Genomic DNA, 22,924 nt, shown 5'->3' with positions numbered 1-22,924 from the left:
GATTATGCCTGCATGATCCTGGGGACATTGTTAGAACCAAGGACTGGCCAAACTGTCAATGTACTAGACAGCTTATGAATTATAAATTATACATAATCTAGTATAATTTTTTGCTAAGTAATTCCTGTGAGGCCTTTGGGATGTCAATATAAAGTCCTATGATGTCGAATCTTTATCCGTAAGATGGGGGAACAATGCCAACCCACACCGCAAATACTTTCACAGACTGACACTGAAATCCACCGTAGGGCGTAAGACCAGCAAATAGAATATAAATCACATACATCCACTCATTTGGACAATCAACAAATATTCTTTCTTCTTTTTTTTTTATTTAACAAATATTCATTTTGAAATCTGCCATTATATGCCAATAAATGCTGGGCACTAAGAGTACAAGGCTTAAGCAGACATACTCTGTTCAGACCCACCTAGAATTTATAACCCAGGGAAATGCCTTCATTGTAAAGCATTAGGACCCGTAAGTCCCAGCCAACACTGTCATCATCAGCAAGTGACCAAGTGATACAGGTTCCTTCCTAAACATGTTCTTTGTACTTTGCTTTCAGTACTTTTACTTTTCTTCAAGGGACATCATCCAATGGTCAATTTCTCCCAGTTAGCAAGGTTTGGAGAAAATTTCCTTAGTGAACAATTTCTTGTGGTCTCACTCTTTTGCCATATTCTCCTCCGTGCTCTTGAACTAAGGAGACCGTGATTAAAGTCACTTGCTCTAATCCTATTATTTTAAAATACGGCTTCCCCAGCTTTGAGGATTTCTACTGGACCAATACGGTGGCAAAGCGGCACTGAAGCAGAAGCAGGTAAATTTCAAAATGACAGCTCTAAAAATATCCACTCTCCTTTTGTTCTCCTTCCATCCCTTTGCTCCGAACACCTCTGCCCTGACGCATTGCCTTTACCCTTCTGTGATTACTGCTTCGAAGGGCTTTCTAAGAGCAGGGAGTATTTATGGTTTCATTTGCTCCTGAGTCCTTGGTGGAAAAGGATTGTTCCTGATTCTTACTAATTCCACACTCACATTGTTAACACGAAAATCATATTATTTCTTTTATATTCTCCTTGGCTTCATATTTCTTCTGTTTGCTTTTTCTGGGCCAACAAGGAAAGAGTATTTTTAAAGAAACAATATTCTTTTCCCATTGCCCTCCTGAGTTTCATGTTCATACCTCCGATCTCATTTCCAACCCCTATTAAGGGATGCATCGCAAAAATATAAGAAAGTTCTTTGTACTTTTCTTGTAGCAGCCAATTATTCTAATTTGTTCTGTCTCTAAAGAACGGAATGCGAAATCAACACAAAGGCTGATTATGTGATCTGTTCTAAGGGAAAGATCTGAGTCGTCTATTTACTAATGAAGCTCAGTATGTACTATTAAGGGTTGACAGAAGCAATCACCAGGAATTTTCATCCCTTCAATTAGTGTTTCCCACCAGATGCACGTCTTTCATTTTGGAGAATGTATTCTTTAAGTTCAGGATACAGCTGGACAAAAGAAAAGGAAAAACAAGGTAACGAACACAACATTTTTTAAGTAATAACACAGTATATAGCTATCATCCCTCCCGGAGGAATTCAGCCTACTTTATGGACACAATTTAGTACAAACTCATAAGAAAGCTAACAAAACTCAAAATCACTTCACAATAGCCTAGAGAAGTAAAGGTCAAAAATGATTATTGCCAAGCCCAGGAGACAGCAGCACCCACCAAAAAGAGCACAGGACAGAAAAATCGGGAAGCCTGTGTTCTAATTTCAGTTATTCCTGTAAAGCATTACTGTGATCTGAGCACATTCAGCCTGCCCCACTTTTTCCCAGTATAAAAACCTACATCATTCTCTCAGTAGAATGAAATACCAGTTCTGAAAAGTCGTAGATCTCTTTAGGAAGTAAAACAAAACAAATTATTCATTCAAAAATCAAATCTTTATGAAGTCTCCATTCCATCAGAAGTCTTTCCCACTCTTAATTCTTCAGTTCCTCTTCTGTCCACTCTTGGCCAAAGCTCAAAGCCTAATTCCACATTTTAGAAGTAATATAATGAAATAGTCATAAAACAGGAAGTCTCTGTATTCCACTGAAATGAAGACTCTAAATAATTTTCCAGATAATTTAGGCAATAAAAAAATACTTTTGTCATGCATGCAGAGATCAAAGTTACTTGCATAATAAATGTTAAAACAAAATTTCCTGACCAAGTACATTGGTTCAAATAATTTGAGTTTTACTCCTGTGCTAAAACCCCGTGACAGGTCTCATACTGTTTCTGAAGGGATACTTAGGAGCACCGAGACAAATTTATCCTATAAAATGTGGTGCTAATAGTAGTATCAGAAGATAGGGTGTGGTTGGCTGGACACAGATGAAGACCTCAGGATAGACAATACCATGGACAAAGTATGTGAAATAGACAATACAAGGACAAATTATGTGAGATATTATTTTAGTCCATGGAACATGTCACCCAGGATAGAACCCAGAAAGAGATTTATTATCAAGTATGTGAAGTCAGAGCCAGTGAGGAATAAATGGTGGATGGTTACAATAGGTAGGATCTAAGAACCACAGTCAGAAGGCATTGTGGGTTGGACAGACCTGGCAAGAAATATTTCTGCCTCCTCAACCAGTCTCCCCAGGTTGGCTGAAAGAGTCAGCATTTAAAAGATCTTTGGCTTAAAGAGGACATGAGGTTAATAATCTGACCCAATGTGGATGAATTATTCTCCTCAGTGTAGTCAGAAATCAAATGGCATCTTACAGCAGACCTAATATTTAATGTAACAATATTATATTAAATGTAATGATCTAAATAACTGATTGGTAGAGTGAACTTAAAAAATAGTGAACATGATACAACTATATACTGTTTATAATGAACTTACTTCAAACATGGTATAGGTAGTTTGGAAGTAAAAGGATGCAAAAGATAAGTCATATGAACATTAATCAAAAAAGACAGGAACAACTATATTAATAACAGATAAAGTAGACTTTAGAGCAAAGGAAATTACTAGGGACAAAGAGGGACATTACATAAGGATAACACGACCAAGTGATGCTATATTGATGCTAAGTATGTATGCATCAAATAACAGAACTTTAAGACACATGAAGTGAACACTGAAAGAGCTAAAAGGGGAAATAGAAAATATCCATAATTATTATTTGAGACTTCAACATAGCAATTGATAGAACTACTAGACAGCAAATCAGCAAGGATATAGAAGAACTGAACATCAGCACAAGATCTAAGTGACATTTATAAAACACACTGTACTCAACAAGAGCAGTATCCATATTTCTTACATGAAATATTCACCCATAGACCATATACTGGGTCATAAAACATACAGTAGCAAATTTAAAAGAATTGAAATCATACACAATATGTTCTCCAACTCAAATGGAATCAAACTAGAAATCAATAACAGGAAGACAACAGGAGAATCTTCAAATAAATGATAACCACACTCCCAAGTAATTCATGGGTCAAAAAGGAAATCTCAAGGAAATTTTTAAAAATGCATCAGCTAAAATAAAATGAAAATATAACAGATCAAAATTTATGGAATGCACCTAAAGCAATGCTGAGGGGAAATTAATAACACTAAATTAGAAAAAGGGAAATATTTCAAAGCAATATTTTAATTTTATATATTAAGGTACTAGAAAAAGAGGAGAAAAATGAACTCTATGCAAGCAGCTAGAAGGAAAAAATAGAGATAAAAGTAGAAAACAATGCAATTGAAGATATGAAAATAATAGGGAAAAATCAGTGAAACAAAAAGGTGTTTCCCTGAAAAAAAAAAACAGTCTAATCAATAAAAATCTAGTATGACTAACAAAGATTAAAAGAAAACACATTATAAATATCAGAAATGTAGCAAGGAATAGCACGACATATCCTGCAGAATAATAAGGAACAAGTTATAATGAACAAGTCTACACTATAAATTCAAGACATAATAGAAATGAACCAATGCTTCTAAACCACAAACTCCCCAAACTCAACCAAGATGAAATAGATAATCTGATTTTTTCTACAACCATTAAAAACACTGAACTTTTCATTTAAAAACTCCCAAAAGAAATATTCAGCCTTATGTGAATTAAATTTTACCAAAGATTTTAAGAATTGACACCCCTTTTACACAATTTTTTGTAAGAAATATAAGTAGAGGGACTGCTTCCTAATTCATTTTATAAGGTCCATATAACCTTGATACAAAACCAGACAAAGACAGTACAGTAAGAAGAAAACTGCAGGCCAATATTCCTCATGAATTTAGCTGAAAAATCCTCAACGAAATATTAGTAAATTAAATCCAGAAATATATAGAAGAATAACATACCATGTCCAAGTGGGATTTATCCAGTTATGCAAAGTTGGTTAAATATTTGAAAATCAAACACAGTAATCCACCATATCAATAGGCTAAGGAAAAAAAAGCATATGATCGTATCCATTTATGCAGAAAAGCACTTGACAAAATCCAATCCCATTCATGATTTTAAAAAGAAAGAAAGAAAAAAAAAAAAACTAAGTGAGCTGGAAATAGAGAGAAAAATTACTCAAACTCATAAAGATGCTCTACCAACAGCCTCTACCTAGCATTATACTTAATTGTGAAAGATTAGATGCTTTCTCTGTATGATCAGGAATAAGGTAATGATGTCTGCTCTCACTACTCTTACTAGTTCAACATATTACTGAGGGTTCCAGCCAGAAGAATAAAGCAAAAATAAACAAATACATAAATTTAAAAGTTAAAAAAATTAGGTTTTACTTAAAAGACAAAAGGTATAGATATTGAATAAGAAGAAATAAAACTGTCTCTATCTGCAGATGACATGATTATCTAAATGGAGAAATTTCCAAGGAATCTACAAAATGCTCCTAGTAATAATAAGTTAATCAATGTTATAGGGTACAAGATCAACACAAAAATCAATTGTATTTCCACATACTAACAGCAAACATGTGGAAGACTAAAAAAAAAAAAATGCAATACCATTTATTTAAATCCATACAATGGATTTAAATAAAATTAAATATTCCGATATAAGCCTAATACATCATCTGTAGGATCCGTATGCTAAAAATCACAAAATGCTGATGAAGGAAATCAGTGAAGCCCCAAACAAATGGGAAGACTTACCTTATATATTGACTAGAAGACAAAACATAGTAAAGATGTCAATTGTTCCCAAGCTATTAGGCTTTAACACAATGACTATTAAAACCCTCAAGGCTTTCCTAGTAGACATAGGGCAGTTTATTCTAAAACTTATATGGAAACAAGAGGCCTGAGAATAGCCAAAATAATTTTGTGAAAGAATAAAATGGGAGAAATTAGTCTACATGATTTCAAAATTTAGTAGCATTGGTGGAGGGATAGACACATAGATCAATGGAACAGAATAGACAACCCAGAAATAGACCTACACAACAAGTATACCCAACTTATTTCTGACAATAGTGCAAAAGCAATTCAATGAAGAAAGAATAGACTTTTCAACAAACAGTACCAAGACAACTGGACATCCACAGGCCATCTGATATCAGACAAAGAGTTTGGATCTATAATATATAAAGAACTCTCAAGACGACTTGAAAAAAAATAAAATTAGAAAATGGGCAAAAGGCATGAACGGACATTTCATGGAAGAGAATACACAGATGGCAAATAAGCACATGAAAAGAGGTTTAGTATCATTAGCCATTAAGGAAATGCAAATTAAAACCATAATGAGATATCACTACATGCCTATGAAAACTGCCAAAATAAAAAAATAGTGACCATACAGTACTTGTTTTTCTCTGTCTGAATTATTTCACTTAGCATAATACCTTCTAGGTCCATCCATGTTGTTGCAAATGGCCAGATTTCATTCTTTTTTATGGTTGAGTAATATTCTGGGGTATGTGTGTGTGAGTGTGTGTGTGAGTGTGTGTGTGTGTGTGTGTGTGTATACACATTTTCCCTGTCCACCCATCTATCATGGACATTTAAGTTGTTTCCATATCTTGGCTGTTGTAAATAATGCTGCGATGAACATAGGGTATGTATAACTTTTCGAATTAGTGTTCTTTTTTTCTTTGGATGGGTATCTAGAAGTAGAATTGCTAGATCATACGGTAGTTCTATTTTTAATTTTTTGGGCAACCTGTATACTGTTTTCCATAGTGGCTGCACTATTCTGCATTCCCACCAACAGTGCACAAGGGTTCCCTTTACAACACATCCTGGCCAACACGTATTTCTTATTTTTTTGGTTTTCTTTTGTTTTTTTTTTTGTTTTTTTTTTTTTTAAAGATTTTATTTATTTATTTGAGAGAGAGAATGAGAGAGAGAGCATGAGAGGGGGTAGGGTCAGAGGGAGAAGCAGACTCCCCGCTGAGCAGGGAGCCCGATGCGGGACTCGATCCCGGGACTCCAGGATCATGACCTGAGCCGAAGGCAGTCGCTTAACCAACTGAGCCACCCAGGCGCCCCTCTTTTGTTTTGTTAATAGCCATTCTAACAGGTGTGAGGTGATATCGCCTTGCAAATTTGCTTTTCCCTGATAGTGGTGTTGAGCATCTTTTCATGTGCCTGCTGGCCACCTGTATATCTTCTTTGGAAAAATGTCTATTCAGGTTCTCTGCCCATTTTTTAATTTGATTGTTTGTGTTTTTTTTTTTTTTTAACTATATTGAGAGTTCTATGAGTTCTTGAATATATCATTTGTGAATATCGTCTCCTATTCATTAGGTTGCCTTTTCATTTTGTTCATGGTTTCCTTTGCTGTGCAGAATCTTTTTAGTTTACATAGTTCCTGTTGTTTATTTTTGCTTTGGTTGTCCTTGCCTGAGGAGACAGATCCAAAAATATATTGCTAAGACCAATGTCAAAGAGCTTACTGCCTGTTTTCTTCTCATCCATGTAATTTTGAAATTTGACAGTACATTTTAAAAATTCTAACAGGCTGAACAATACCTTTGAGAGGATAGAAAAATAAAATAAATCCATGATGTTCATGGGTTGTTTTCCCCTGGGGTAGACTGCCACAATGGGGAGATATTTGAGCCTTTCCCCAAGTCATTAAATAAAACCTCTAGCAAGCAGCCCCTGGTCCTCTTCAAAGGGGGTATGGGGGAAGAATCTTTAATCATAACAACCCTGGGGGAAAAAAAAAATCTCAGAAATAAGACATCTGCTTCCGTGCCTTGTTGTTTTGCAGGGTAACAGTGATTGCTTTAGCAGCTTCTATTGCCATATGTGTACAATAAGTAAATGAACATAAAATTGAATGAACACATAAAAGAAGGATAAACTCACCCAGCTTAACAAATCCACTCTCTCACCTGCTGTGCCCTGAAACATGAAAAAAAAAAAAAGGGGGGATCATTGGATCATAAGGATTAGTAAAATAACAGTCTCTGTTAACAACACTGACAGGAGGTGTAAGGGTAGTTTGTCTGACGTGGGGACTAACAGCCTAGCTGCTAGTCTAATTCTTAATACTGCCCTCTTCCACCCCTTTTCTCCTAATCAGGAAGTAAAAATAACCTATGCATTTGTCTTAGAAGAAATAAAAAGTCCAAAGAAACTTGTGTTTTTTTATTTTGCTTTGTTTTGGTGTCTGTCCAGTTGAAAATGAAATACACGCCTAGGTTTCCTTCATCATTCACATAGTCAACGTGGAAAACATTATAGTTGTGAATTTCAATATCGTAAGATCAGAAAATTTAAAATTGGTCTCTCCAAACCACTGATAATTAACCAATATTGTATATAATGCTAAAACCTTAGAGACTCTTTTTGATATTTAAAAAGCTCTGAAAACATTAGCTATTTTTTTTCTCATCACATTTCTCATGCCTCGTAACTGGGTATTATTAAAAGTCCTCAGTATTTGCCAATGATTAAATGTTTGTTTGTTAATTCTTACTGCTATAGCAGAATCATACTATTGATGAAAGAAGTTTTATTTTGGAGTTAGCAAAGCAAGGATGGCAGTGGTAGATTTTTGTATGCTAACTTACGGTAATAATTTAATATGAAAAATAAATCAGTTTCATATATTGGTCATCATTCCAAAATGTAATTAATATCTTCAATATCTTTGGCAAATAGTTTCTTATGTGTTTCCATTCTAACAAGGTGGCTACAAGTAGAGACAATGAATCCAAACAATTCCAAGTTCAAGTTCATGGCTACCCCTTACTACCTGTGCAGTGTTAGGCAAGTTACTGAACCTATCAAGGCCTTGGCTTCCTCTTTTATAAAATAATGCTCATAATAATCACCAGCCTCACATATATGTCACAAGGGTTAAATGAAAGCATGAATTTAAATAGGGCCAGTCATGCCGTAAGTATCCACAATTGTTACCTGATTATTACATCTTTCTCAATGGACTTTTTTGTTCTGGCAATTTTTTATTCCCTTTAATCTTTCTTCCTTATCACCTAAGTCCCTCCATTCAGCTAATTCTTCTTATTTTCCTGTTAAAAAATTATCCTCTGCTCATTTCTAATAACTCATCATTCCTTCTGTAACCCTTCTCCCTTAACTCCTCTCAACTACTACATATATGAGGCACATTTACTTAGAAGGTAATGAAGTTTAAGTCTCAGTGCTCTACACTTCTATGGGTACTTTTTAGGTCCCAGGAAAAACCCTCAATGATAGTTCATGTAATCAAATGTTTTTGCAAAACTTTAAAGGTGAGGTATTTTAACTTCAATCAGTTAAGACCACTATCTCTTTCTTTTCTAATTTTTCCTCCATCGTATTCCCTTGTGTTCCCACTGAATTCTATCATGTTAAAATGACCATGGGATTTGGGGGGATCTAGCTAAGGGGAAGTTTGAGTTGAGGCTGTTATGTGATTTCAAATACTACCATGTATAATTGACTATTTACTGTCCCATTATAGGAATGACTTCCAGAAATACTCCTATTGCCTACTCTACTGACTTAACTAGCAATAGAGTGCAGAGGCACAAGGACAAAGACAATTTTATAATATGGCCATGTCCTATATGTCACAGCTCTGCAAGCATGGTAGTTTGGAAAAGAAAAAAGGAATTGAAAAGTATAAAGCCAGAAGATGTTCTGTGAAAAAATTACTTCAATCATCAGACATGTAAAATATAAGTAAAAGTTTGAGTTCTCATCAATGCTTAGTCAAAACAGACATTTTCTAGTGTCAGAAATATATTCATTTTCTCGTGTCAGAAATATATTTGATTGATAATGGAGTGCAGTGTGTTTATATATAATGGAAATTGTATGAAAGAGTATTTATCAGAATTTCTATAATGCACAAACCTGTAGCAGTAAGGAAGTCAATAATGCATTTGTAATAGTAGCATTTATGATAAGTAATCTAAGAAGTTTTCTTAAACAATTAATAAAATTTATGTTATATCAATAATAAATTGTGAAACAGAAATAAATTTTCTAATCTATTAATAACTAAAAGCAAATTTTAATCAACCATACTAAAAGAAATCTAAGTATATAAAATATGTAGGTCATGTCTTAGTATGTACATAAAATACACACGTTGTCATATGAGGAAGCAATTAGAGCATGTGGCTAAAAGAGTAGGGAAAAAGTATTAAAGAGACATATGTATTTTTATAGATCTTGTGATATCTGTCATATTTGACATCAAATTTTAATTTTTAACTTGAAGAATTTCCATTCAAAGTAGGATGAAACATTTTGAAGCAAAGCAAGGGTCCCACCAAGAAAAACAAAGCCAAATAAAATGACCAGCATTCAATCAAAAAGTTCTAAACATACCAAGACTTAGAATCATATGACTAAAATTCTAGGAAAAAAGACAATAGGAAAAGACTTATACGAGATCTTTGAGTTATCAAAGCCGTGCATTTGTACCTTCCAGGTAAGCTTGGCCTCTGGCTCAGAGAACTGGAATAAGAGATGCTATGAATGAAAGGTAACAGCAGCTGCCATTACTAAGCACTTACTCTGTGCCAGACATTGGTTAGTCTATGGGTGCAGGGTGAAAATGACCTGGTTATTTACTTTGAGAATTCATAATCTGATGAGACACACACATATAAATCAATCACAAAACTGCCTTACTATTGAATGTGACTAGAACCTCCAAGTCCATTAGCATTGATTTACAAAAGATAAAAATTTTCACTAATTATGACATGTAAGTGCACTGGTAATTTTTTGCTTCATATCCTTTCCTGTGAGTCCCAATTATTTTTTTCATACTCTGATTTGGACAGTCAAAAATACATTACTGATAATTAGTATTAGAGAGGCTTCCCAGCCGTGAAGCTATTAGGTTGTCAATAATCTAAGCCAAGACATTGGTCAGAGATTGGTTATGTAAACATCAGATTTTGTGGCATTTATTGAATGGGGGAGGTAGGAGCCCTCAGTGCCCTGTAATATCCTGTTTTTCTATAAAGCCTTTTCACTGCTTTGAGTGAACTAAAGCAGATCAGGCAGTAGTTTTGTTCTCAGCCAATGTGGTCACTGACCTACAGTGTTTAAGTCATTAATCTGTAAAGCGCTTTGGAATACATGGAATATGGAAGTGTCTGATTTTACATACAGCCTCTTATATTCTGGGTTTCCCAAAGCACTTTTCAGAGCAATTAATTAAATTAAATTACTGGGCATACAAGGACTTCGCAAGCAAATGGAAAGTGTAACACATGCTTAGTAGTTTACATAAAGGTCAGGTTTATTTCTGGGAAGAAAATATTAGATTCATGTATTTGATAAACATTTATTGAGATCACACCATGTTCTAGGCACTGTTCTAGGCACTAGAATCTTATGGACACCTCTTAAGTCTAAAAAGAAAGCAAAGTTTACTCCAGGTGCCCTCAAGAGGGAGAAAAGACATGTAGGTAGCTATGAAAAATTACTGCTACTTTATGTAAGCAAGTTGCTCGATAATTCTCCAATCCAGAAATAAAGAAAAGATATTCAACTTCCCTTTCCCTTTCCTGTGTGACTTAGGTTGGAGATTATCTTGAAAAAAGAAAAAAAACTCATCTTCTTAGCATGCTGGTGAAATAAAGATATTGTATATAAGTTGACCCTGAATGCATGGGCTAATGATAAACTGCTTACTTCAAAATCCATAGCGACTTGGGTTGTGGGAAATCATAATCTCAAAATACTTGAAAATATTTAGCATATGTTCTTTTTTTAGACAAAGTACTGCTTGCCAGATAAAGTGTAAAGGTAAGTCATACCTGCTCCCTGTTCTTAAAGTTGCTCCATGTCTAATGGAGGAGGCAGACATAAAAAAAATAAATGATTATAGGGTGATGTTGCCTAGAAGATGCACTTAGAGCATGCAGAAGGAGAAAGGAAGACTATTTTAAGTACTATTTGACACACATCAAAGGGTAAGGAAAAGTTAATCAGTTAGAAGGTGAAAAGATTTGTGTAGTCTGTTAATGAGTTTGGATTATTTTCTTTGGAAAAAACTATCAGAATCTATCTATCTATCTATCATCTTTCTATCTATCTATCTATCTATCTATCTATCTATCTATCTATCTATTTCTATTGTCTCTGATAGCTTTCACCCAAAGAAAAACTAATGCTGCTTTCATCCAAATTATTAGCTATTTACTGGATTTTGTCACCTGGATATTTCAAGCTCCTGAAACTTACCATGTTTTATATATATATATATATATATATATATATATATATATATATATATATGAATTCTGGTTGGCAGTCTTTGGGATTATATGGAATAAGAGAAAGGACTGAAAACAGCAAGTTCAATATGACAGTCCAGCATACTTAAGGATAAAGCCTTAATTTAGGCAGTAACAATATCAGTAGCAGCGGGAGTGAGGAGAAATGGTCATATTCAAAACATATTTTGTCAGTGGATGTCTAACATCTAATGTCTGATAGCCTATGGGAGATGGATAGAAGGAAAGGGTGAAGTCAAAGTTAACTCCAGAGGTTCTAGTGAAGCTGGGGTTGCCCTCACCCAGGACAGGGAACTCAAAGAGAAAGTCACGGTTGGAAGAAAAATCATTGGTGAGAAAGCAAAAAACTCCCAGTCTCTTCATCTCCTTATGCCAGTTTCATTTTTCTGATATACTTAGCAACATTTCTTTCAAGGTAAAATTATTAATCTGATTGGTCAAATTAAATAACATAGTTAAAACCACGTTTACAGTGGGTAGTTCCATCACAATTTGCATGGTCTTGCTCACAGTCTCCCTCCTCATACACCTCTGAATGCGTCATCATTCCTTCAAGGTTTCCATTGTATTCAGTGGACCAGAGATGATGTTGGCCCAGGGTGGAAAGGTGGCATGAGATGGAGTCAGCTCCACTCAGAACTCTGGCATAAGTTAAACCCCAACCTTACTTTACAGAGAGCTCTGCATGGAATCCTGAGAGTGAACTTGGCCATAATATTATGGTTCTGTTTTTTCTTCCTTGCTTCAGCCTGCCCTGGCCACTCTGCTAAACAAACTTTCAGGCATTCCTGGGGCCACCCATTAACTTTAATTCCATTTCCTGTCACCCAGATTCTCAACAAAATTACTGACAATAAAGAAGGCTTTTTGGAATGTGGTGAGCTTTAAGTGCCGGAAATATCCAGGTAATGACGCCCAATACGCAGCTAGTAATTTGAATCTCAAATATGCCAGTAGGATAGCAGAGTAAGTCCATTTAATGTAATTCTCCAACCAGAAATGTAGGTAAATTCTGGGTTCATATAAAAAAGTTAAAAGCACATAGCTGAGATTGGAAGAAAGAATGGGCTAGCTCCAGTTCAGGAACTAAGAGAGAAATTAAGGCCAGAGAGAGAAGAGCAGGCTGATGTCTGCATGTTCTGCTTCTTCGTATAGACCTTATGCATGCAGGGGCTGGAGCTAGAACTCCAACATCACCTTGAAGCCAGAAACCTAAACTCAGGAGCCAGCACAGACATTCTCTGCATAAAGACTATGAGAGCTGCTCAGTCCATTCAAAGGGTTGGGGAAGTGAAGAAGATAGACATTTATCTAAGGCCTCAGATACAGAAAACATCAACACCTCTGAAACATAGGCCCCCCATTCTCAGAGCTGAGATGTCCAGGTGGTCACTTACCTATACTCCCTGTATGAAACAGAAACTGCAGGGTGAGTAATTCATAGAAACCCTGGTGCAGGTTGGATATTGGCGTAAGTTCTAGGACCCCATGAGAAACAAAATTAAAATCACTCCAAAGGGAAATTTTTAACAAATCAGAGCAAACAGTATCCCAACCAAAACGAATAATAATTCTGAGGAAGTTGCTTTCATTATTTAAATATTACTCAATGTATTTTCCCAGCCGTGCCGTTTTTGAAGAATTCTTAAAACACAAGCAAACAACTCATTTACATCCTACATATCCCACCATCCAGAGCAAAATTTACTTGAGAACTGCACCAATGGAAAACAGAAAGTACTACAGAGAGGGAACAAGGTATTTGCTATAAGAAACTTGAAAGTAAGAAAGATAATGTCTGATTTTTAATTATCGTGAATTTTATTTAAAACTTTTGGAACCCGATAATGGAGAAAACATATGCAGAAATGAAGACTTAAATATCTAGAGATTTATAAATCTCTTATCTATAAAATCTTTATGAATCTCTCTTTTAAATAAAATCCTAGAGAACTGAGAGAATTTCAGTTGTTTAACATTCCTGTTCAGCTATTGAGACTCATCAGGAGCATCTTGATTTTCATGGAAGGACCCACAAAGAGAGGGCCATTTTGCCAAAAGTCCTGCTCCTCTTTTGACTTGTTCATTGTGTTTGTGTTTTCAATTTGAGTCTTTTGTTTTGGCACATTAGGTAGCACCTGATGTAGCCTACTGCCTACTCCCTCATCCACGCATTTGCTCATTCAAACAACGTTTATTGAGTTGAGATACTTTGGTTAACAATAAATAATGTTTAGATGACTGAATATGCTTATTGTCATAGTGAGTGTTAAGTACTGAGAAGGATCACAAAAGGTATGATTCCAGCCCCAAAGAAGCTTATAATAGTGTTGAGGATATAAGATATGCCGATGAAATAGCTAATTTATTATATGGGATGGTCTCTATATTTGAAAATGGGTATTTATAGATAATGAGAGCTTACGGAAGACAAGGGAGAGTTTGTTGTGGGCTGAATATATCAACAAATACAGTATATTTGAGATGTGATTTGAAATCAACCTTAAAGAAAGAAGAGGACTTAATCAGATATATGAATAGGGTCAAAAAAGTCATGGTAGTAGCATGTGCTTAGCGGGTGTGGCCAATATTTGCATTTTTAATTGGTGATGTTATTCAAAGATAACTCAAACGTAACTTTGCTTCCATGAGTCCGTTCTCGGTATCCAATATTCAAACAAAATGTTGAATCCTGCTTCAGTAGAATGAATGAATAAAGAAGTCTTTAATGAAGAGATTGAATGAAATGGAGAAGGAAAAGCTTTCATCCTACATGACACAACAAAACTGAATTATGCATTTAATTTTCTCCCTCCAGAAAATTCCTCTTCCTCTTTCTGCCCATCTCTTTTCTCCCACCACTGGCCACCCTCCAACAGCCATCTTTCCAGATCTTTCCAGATCTCTCCAACCTAGTTTAATTGTACCACAATTTAAACATCTCACAGGGTCTCCAGCATGCAACCCCACAACTTATTCCACAAACATGAACAAAGGCGAGGCCTTGAGTAGTCATTATAAACAATATGAGGTAGACAGAAGTGACTTAAGAGATCATTTTTTTTTCTGTTAGATAATAAAAACATGAATACAGGAGTCTTTAGGAAACTAGAAAATCCAGAAAGAATTCATTGATAATGATTTATTTGTTACTTCCAAAATAAAATGTGATAAGAAGGCTAAAGACTCTCACAGATGGACTTTTCCAAAAGTTGCTTTCAAACCCTTGGTACAGACAACTTCACTCTTTGGGTGTTTGATAACCCATCTTTTCTTCTTTACTTTTTTCTTTCTTTGCAGACACATACACTAGCACCAATCTTTCAAATAATAAGAAACTTCCCATAGGTCCTTTACCAGGCAAGGTTAAGCTCTAACAACCCAAACAGATTTCTGGATAAGATGGCTGGTTGAAAGCACAGGAAAAAAGCTAGGTTTCTTTTTTTCAACAGGCATGTAATGGGTAATGGGGGAAGTGGTTAAAAAAGTCACTTTCCACGTGGGGCCAAGGTTAAGATTGAGATTTTAGAGGCCAGAAGAGCAAAATAACTACAACAATCCACATGTTTTTGAGAGCAGCCCTTTGTATCTGAAGGATTGATTTTTCCCACAATTTTTTTCAGTAACCCAACTCGTGTCTTTATTAAACAACCAAGAGAATACAGTGTGGCAGAGAAGGCTTAGATTTCCTTAGCCCCAAGTCAGGTATTCTCTATTTACTGTCCACTCAAATTAAAAAGAATTTTACAAGAGCAAATGGAATACAGTCTACTGTACTTTTATTTCAACTCTTTACCTGGATGCTTTGTTTACAATTCTCCACTGAAGTGTCTTCATTAATAGATTTTGAAGAACATTTCATTAAGTTGAAAGATTCATTCACTATATTAATTTACTTTAATTTGGAAGAGCCAAATCATTTAGCCAAATTTGTTTCTGTATTGCCAAAGCAGTGTATGCTGAACTAAATGATACTTGGCATTTTTTCGCTCTAGTACCGACTCAACGGGAAGGCAGAACAAGAATACCTACCCATTCATCCAGGGAAGAAAAAGTCACTTAGCCTCTGTAGCTGCCCCAGTCCCTTCTCTAAAAATAATGCAAGCCACCATTTGTTCTGAGACTGACTAAATATCCAGGCTCTAGAAATAGGCTGGAAACTTTCAGAGGCATGGGAACACTCTATTATGAGAGCTGGAAACCAAATACTCCCTGCTTTAAATCCACTCAAATGTTTTTATTTCTTTCATTGTTCTTGTTCCTCCATATCTATTTCTTTTCTCGTCTGTTGGCCTGCAATTTTATCTTTTCCTATGCCTTGCTTTTCTAGTAACCTGCTCTTTTCCTCATTTCTTGTTTCAATTTACTGATGCATATTGCCTTGCATAATTTTTCTAACTTTTTCTTTCTTTTTCTCAGAGATAATGCAGAAACAATGTATTAGGAAATATTATCATTTCCCCCAGCCTAAGAGTCCGCATCTATTTTTTTTAAACTTTAGATGCATTTGGGGAGAATCAGGATATAGACATGCACACATTACAATTCCTTGGTTAAAAGCAATAAAATATAGTTGTGTTAGATTAAGCAAGAAAAGAATGTATTGGAGGGATATTGGGAATCTCCTGGTAACCAAGGATAGCATATGCTGTCTACAAAACCTCCCTTGAGATCAAAAGACACACATATGTTGAGAGCAGAAGCATAGAATAAGATATCCCATACAAATACCAAAAAAGATCTGGGATAGTTACACTAATATCACACAAAATAAACTTTCAATCAAAAACTGCTGGAAGAGGCATAGGAGGACATTATATAATGATGACAAGTTCAATTCATCAAGAAGATATAACAACTATAAACGTAAATGTACCAAACAACCCTCAAATATATGAAACAAGCATTGACAGGATTAAAGGGACAGATAGTTCTATAGTAACAGTTGGAAACTTCAATACCCTGCTTTCAATAATGGATAAAATATCTAGACAGATGATCAACAGAAGGGTAGGGGCTTGAAAACCGCAATAAACCAACTCAGCCTAACAGACCCATATAGATCACTGCGCTCAATGACAGCAGAATACACATTCTTCCCAAGCACGCATGGAACATTCTCCAAGATACACCATATGTTAGGCCCCAATATAAGTATCAGCACACGTTGGAGAAATTGAAATTATACAGAGCATCTTCTCTAACCACAATGGAATGAAAAAATCAGTAACAGAATCATTCACCCTCAGATTTGCTTCACATGATATAGGAGCTATAATGGGAAAAACGTATAATTCATCATTGAGACAAGTGGGATAGGGGCCCTATCACACTTGTCATTGATAAAGCGTGTGTTCTCTTTCCCATGGGACAGGGCTAGGGAGGGAAATGACAGGACCAGCTAATTCATAAGTGCCATCTATTCATTAGTGTGCGAGTTTTTTGGCTAATCTTTGGGCAGTCTGTGATTCTGCCTGAAGAAAAGATTTCCTTTAAGTGTTGAGTGGAGCCAACATGAAAGGGATGTTTAAAAGGATCCCACTATGGTGGGCTTGGCGGTAACCTTCCCCTCCTGCCAGTATTGAGGCTGGGTATTTCCATGGGGTGTGTGCAAACCAAGGCCCCAGGTCCCCAGAATTTAATCTGTTTTGATTGGTTCAGACATCTACCTAGCACTTTATTTGGCTTTTGTATCCTTCTGCCTTTTACTTCATTCTTCATTATCACTATGAGACGATTTGGTTTTCCCCTTCAGAGGTTGGAACATGGATATCAATACCTCTTAAGTTTTACATATCACAGATCAGTTTTACATGTCAGGGTCAGGGACACCGAACTATTTCCAATGACTTGGAGACACCATTTGAATATGTGATTAACAATATGTTGAATGTCGAAGTGTGTATCGGGCTCATTATACCTGCTCTAGTAGGTTTCAAGCTGCAAAGATTTAAAAATCTTTATCTTTGAATCATTTTTCTGTTCTGTCCCTTGGTGTCAGACTGTTAATGTGCAGTCTGGCACCTGCAAATAATGTGGCTTTTGTAACCAATTATGTTTACCATGTCGTTATATACACAGAGAATCTTAAAGACAAAATAGTGATCCTACAGTTCCTCCTGAAGTGAGTAACTACACTTCTTACATGTCCCTACTCTTTTCTTCATGTGTTAGCTACATTTCTCCTGGTCCTGTTTGTATTAAATATTTTTGCAATGATATTAGATTGTGTGTATCCCAGTAAGCTACCACAATGCTTTATGAAACAGGGTAGGATATTAGTGCGTGTAAGTAAAATACATATGTAGTTCGCTTACGTGCAGTGTTTTATGTTTTCTGCACTGAATTCATTGCTCCTTTTGCCTTCAGGGATTTGAATGAAAATATCAAAAAGGCAACATCTTCAATTCTGAAAATTTAGTATGGGTCGGGTATATATACATATATATATATATATATAATTTGTAAACTAATACTATAAAGTCCTAGAAGTGAGGAACTGTATCTTTCAAATTTAATTTTTATTGTAAGCAGCAGAGTAGCAAACATAAATGGTTGCCTATTGAAAATTTGTATTCTAATTTGGAATTCTCATAAATACCTGTTTTTCCTTCTAATCTTATGATAATAAGGCCAGTTGATTATCTTCTATTTAATGCTTCAATTTCATAACAATGAAGTATTTGTTATGAACAAAAAGGAGACAAAAATATATCTTTCTTTTTTCAATGGAGGCTGGGATAGTAAAGAAAAATGAAAAATCAAATACCTATTGAGGAACCTATAATTTTCTATATATTGCATACTTTTGTTTCAGTAACTGATGTAAAATTCCTAAAAGGATGCTGTCACATATCATTATGCCCATCTGACATACTGAAGTAAGGGAATTGTATAAAACTTGCCCAAGGTTATCCAGCTAATAAGTGATAGAAGTAAGAATTAAACCCAGAGATATCTATCTCCAAAGCTTTAGCTCTTCTCTTCCCATCATCCACTTTTAATAGCTAATGCTTTCCTGCTTTTGAATATGACTAAGATTTCCAAATAGCCTGTCAACATTGCTTTTTAATCAGATAGAAAAATTACTGTTGATTCTCTAAAGACATACTCCTTTCCCAGCGATTGTAGTTGTTCAAACGAAATTTCCAGACACTGGTAATCATATGGATGGAGACCAAGAACAGAACTCAGGGATGTCTCTGGCAGTCAGTAAAGACCAGTTGGGTTCATTGGTGATATTTACTATCATTCCTTCTAGACTAAATTAATCTTATTAATAACATCCTAATACTTTACAGTATTGCCTTTCCCTGATTATTTCTTCTTCCTCCTTCTATCACTCTCCTTTATGTTTTCCCATATCATTATTATTATTGACAATTTTTGTGAATTAAAGTCAGTGATTAGTATTCAATAATATTAATCACAAAAGCAGAGACTCTTAGATCACAGCAAAAAAATGAAATAGAGGGGAAAGTTATGAGTTATAAGTACATGAATGCACACACACACACACACATGCACATAATATACTGTTTGTAGCATTTCTCCACAATCTATTCAGTATCTGCACATTTATTGTATCTTAGAAGTAAGGCTAGAAATGAGCATAATATTCTTTTTACAAGTTACAGAAAATAAACCCAAATATGGAAATCAATAGCAATGAGAATAGCGAAGAAAAACTACAACAAGGAATTTAGATGTTATTTTTGTTTTCTAGCTATGATGCCAAATATTGAATTTTCAACTTAAGACAAGGAGGTTGTAAAAAGATGTATTAGTTTGCGAGGACTGCCATGACCAAGTACCACAGACCGAGTGGGTTAAAGAAGAAATTTATTTCTCATGGTTCTGCAGGCTGGAAGTCGGTGTCAGCAGAGTTGATTTCTTCTGAGGCCTCTCTCCTTGGCTTGTAGATGGCTGTCTACTCCCTGGGTCTTCACATGGTCTTCCCTCTCTGTGTGTCTTTGTCCTAATGTTCTCTCTTTATAAGGACAGTGGTCACATTGGATTAGGGCCCATCCATATGACCTCATTTGACCTTAGTTACTTCTTAAAAGGCCCTATCTCCAAATTCAGTCATAACATGAGATACTGGGCATTAGGATTTCCACATCTGGGGGGGACACAATTCAGCCAATAACAGAAAAGTAATTTAAACAAATAAGTAACTACTTCTTCCAGGGAGTTACTTAAGGGTATGGATTTATTCAAGAACAACAGTAACAGCAAGGATTTACATAACAACGTACATTATACAAGTGATTTTAAATTAATCATAACATCCTGTGAGGTGAGCATTAAATGAGATTGAGCAAAATTGAGCAACTCACCCAGAATTACATATTTCCAAATCCAGAATTCAAACCGTGTAATTTCCAGTTCCAGACTCATTCTACATCTTACCACGAGAAACAATATCCACTTCCAAGGGATCTGCTCATTAACTATTCTATGTTATGCATTCATTTTATTTTTTGAAATGAATTTTGAGTCTTCATTTTGCTTAGTTTCAGAAATTATATGGGGATAGAATGGAGTTGCATATTGTTAGTGAAATTCATACATGGGGAAGGAAATTGAGTCCAGAAACTTCAGCGATGTTTCCTTGTAGAAGGCAAATAACAGAACAAGAAATACTGTCATTCTTTTGGTTAAGTGATCTTTCCGAAAGCTCTACAAGCATCAATTTCAAGAAGCCCAGTGTTTTTCAAACTTTCAGCAATGGGCTCTGCAGGGTCCTTTAATGAAATCTAGAGACTTCTTAGCTTCACATTCTAATCTGCTTACAATCAGAAATTCCAACTGTTCTTTGAAAGGAAATCAAGTGAAAATCATAGCTGGTAATTTGGGAGTTTCTTCAGGGCCCAGGCAAAACCCAATGCATACAATAATAATCATTGTTAATTGCATCTTTGAAAAGGATTAATCAAGTATCAAAGAAGTACATAAATTGGAAGAAGTTATGATCAGAGAGAAACATAGATCACAAATATTTGATTAATGCTCAAATATATATGAGTTTAAATTTGGTTAAGCTAATTTCCCTTCTCATAGACACCTTCCAATTCACCTCCACAAAGAAACCAGAAAAATCATCTTCCAACACAAGATTTACTGTGTTCCTTTGATTAAAAACCCACAGTCACTTCTACATTACTCCACCAAACTTTGCGATGAGAGAAAAGTAGCTATTATATATTGTCTTGGATTAGACCCCCAGCCACACTTTGATTTATCCTATTGGAAGCAACGGAGGGTCAATCCTGTAGAATCTTGTCTTGTTTCTCTACGGAATCAAGTCAAGGGACTCACGTATAGCTGGAAAAATATTTGTGCTGAGTTGATTTTTAAAAAAAAAAATTTTATTTATTTATTTGAAAGAGAGAGAGCATGAGCAGGAGGGGCAGAGAGAGAGAGAATCCCAAGCAGACTCCGTGCTGAGCACAGAGCCTCTCATAGAGCTCAATCTCACATGACCTGAGCTTAAACCAAGAGTCAGAGGCTTAACCAACTGCACCACCCAGGTGCCCCTGTGCTGAGTTGATATTTTTAACTTTACCAAAAATTTTTTAAAGATTTTATTTATTTATTTGGGCACCTGGGTGGCTCAGTTGGTTAAGCGACTGCCTTCGGCTCAGGTCATGATCCTGGAGTCCCTGGATCGAGTCCCGCATCGGGCTCCCTGCTCGGCAGGGAGTCTGCTTCTCCCTCTGACCCTCCCCCCTCTCATGTGCTTGCTCTCTCTCATTCTCTCTCTCTCAAATAAATAAATAAAAAATCTTAAAAAAAAAAAAAAGATTTTATTTATTTATTTGAAAGAGAAAGAGAGAGAGCATGCAAGCACAAGTTGGGGGGGCAGAAGGAGAGGGAGAAGCAGGGTCTTCGCTGAGAAGGGAGCCCAACATAGGGCTCAATCCCAGGACCCTGGGATCATGACCTGAGCCTAAGGCAGGCACTTAACCCACTGAGCCACCCAGGTGCCCCTAACCGTTACCAAATTTTTATCACTAAGACTTATCTCTACAATCTCAAAGCAAAAGATCTGCTTGCCTTCCATTTTCATTTTGTAATCTTGACTAGGAATATAAAGGGAAAAATTGAGAGGTAGCCATTCTTCTGGTGGCTAACATAGCAAGCACAGATAAATAATCTGTGGAGATATTTTTTCTTTTCTTATTCTTGGAGTTTGAAACAGTTTTGCAAAATAAAATTCCATAAAAACCTAGAAACCTAGATACATATCAGTAATGGATTGGTTAAATAAATGGTTATATTCATGCAATGGAAAACTGTACAGACATTAAGAAGAACGAGATTTTCTTTTCTAATTGAATTCATCAATGCTTCAAAAACAATGTTATATAATAGTTTAGGAGCACCTAGGTGGCCCAGTCAGTTAAGCACCTGACTCTTGATTTCAGTTCAGGTCTTGATTTCAGGGTCCTGAGATTGAGCCCTGTGTGGGGCTCTGTGCTCAGTGGGGAGTCTCTTGAGATTCTCTCTCTCCCTCTGCCCCTTCCCTGTCTAATTTTATTTAGTCATTAAATAAATCTTTAAAAAATAGTTTAACAATGTGATATAGCAGTTTTTATTTAACATTATATTGGGCACCCTCATCTTGTCCTGCATTTATTGCCAATGTTACTGAAATTTTACCGTTTATGTCTTTCTTATTTAGATTGTGGAAGCATACATCTACTCTTATTTTACTATTTTTTAAATTGGAAATAAATATTGAATTTTATAAATTATCTTTTGGGGATGTTTCAAATGATTGTATAGCTTTGTTCTCTTTTGACCTTGTTATATGGTAAACTATATTTTGTTACATTACATTATGTTATTTATTATATATTATATTATGGTTACTATATTACACTTATTATAGTATAATCAAAGTAGCATTTTGTTTCAGAAATAGACAAGCCAATCAGTGGAACAGGAAGCATCTTAAATTAAAATGAGATCCAAGGGGCACCTGGGTGGCTCAGTCGTTAAGCGTCTGCCTTCGGCTCAGGTCATGATCCCAGCGTCCTGGGATCGAGTCCCGCATCAGGCTCCCTGCTCCGCGGGAAGCCTGCTTCTCCCTCTCCCATTCCCCCTGCTTGTATTCCCTCTCTCGCTGTGTCTCTCTCTGTCAAATAAATAAATAAAATCTTTAAAAAAT

The sequence above is a fragment of the Phoca vitulina genome, unplaced genomic scaffold (assembly GCF_004348235.1).
Source record: "Phoca vitulina isolate PV1807 unplaced genomic scaffold, GSC_HSeal_1.0 scaffold37, whole genome shotgun sequence".
In the NCBI taxonomy this organism is placed as follows: Eukaryota; Metazoa; Chordata; class Mammalia; order Carnivora; family Phocidae; genus Phoca; species Phoca vitulina.
Note: the sequence above shows the minus strand (reverse complement) of the source record.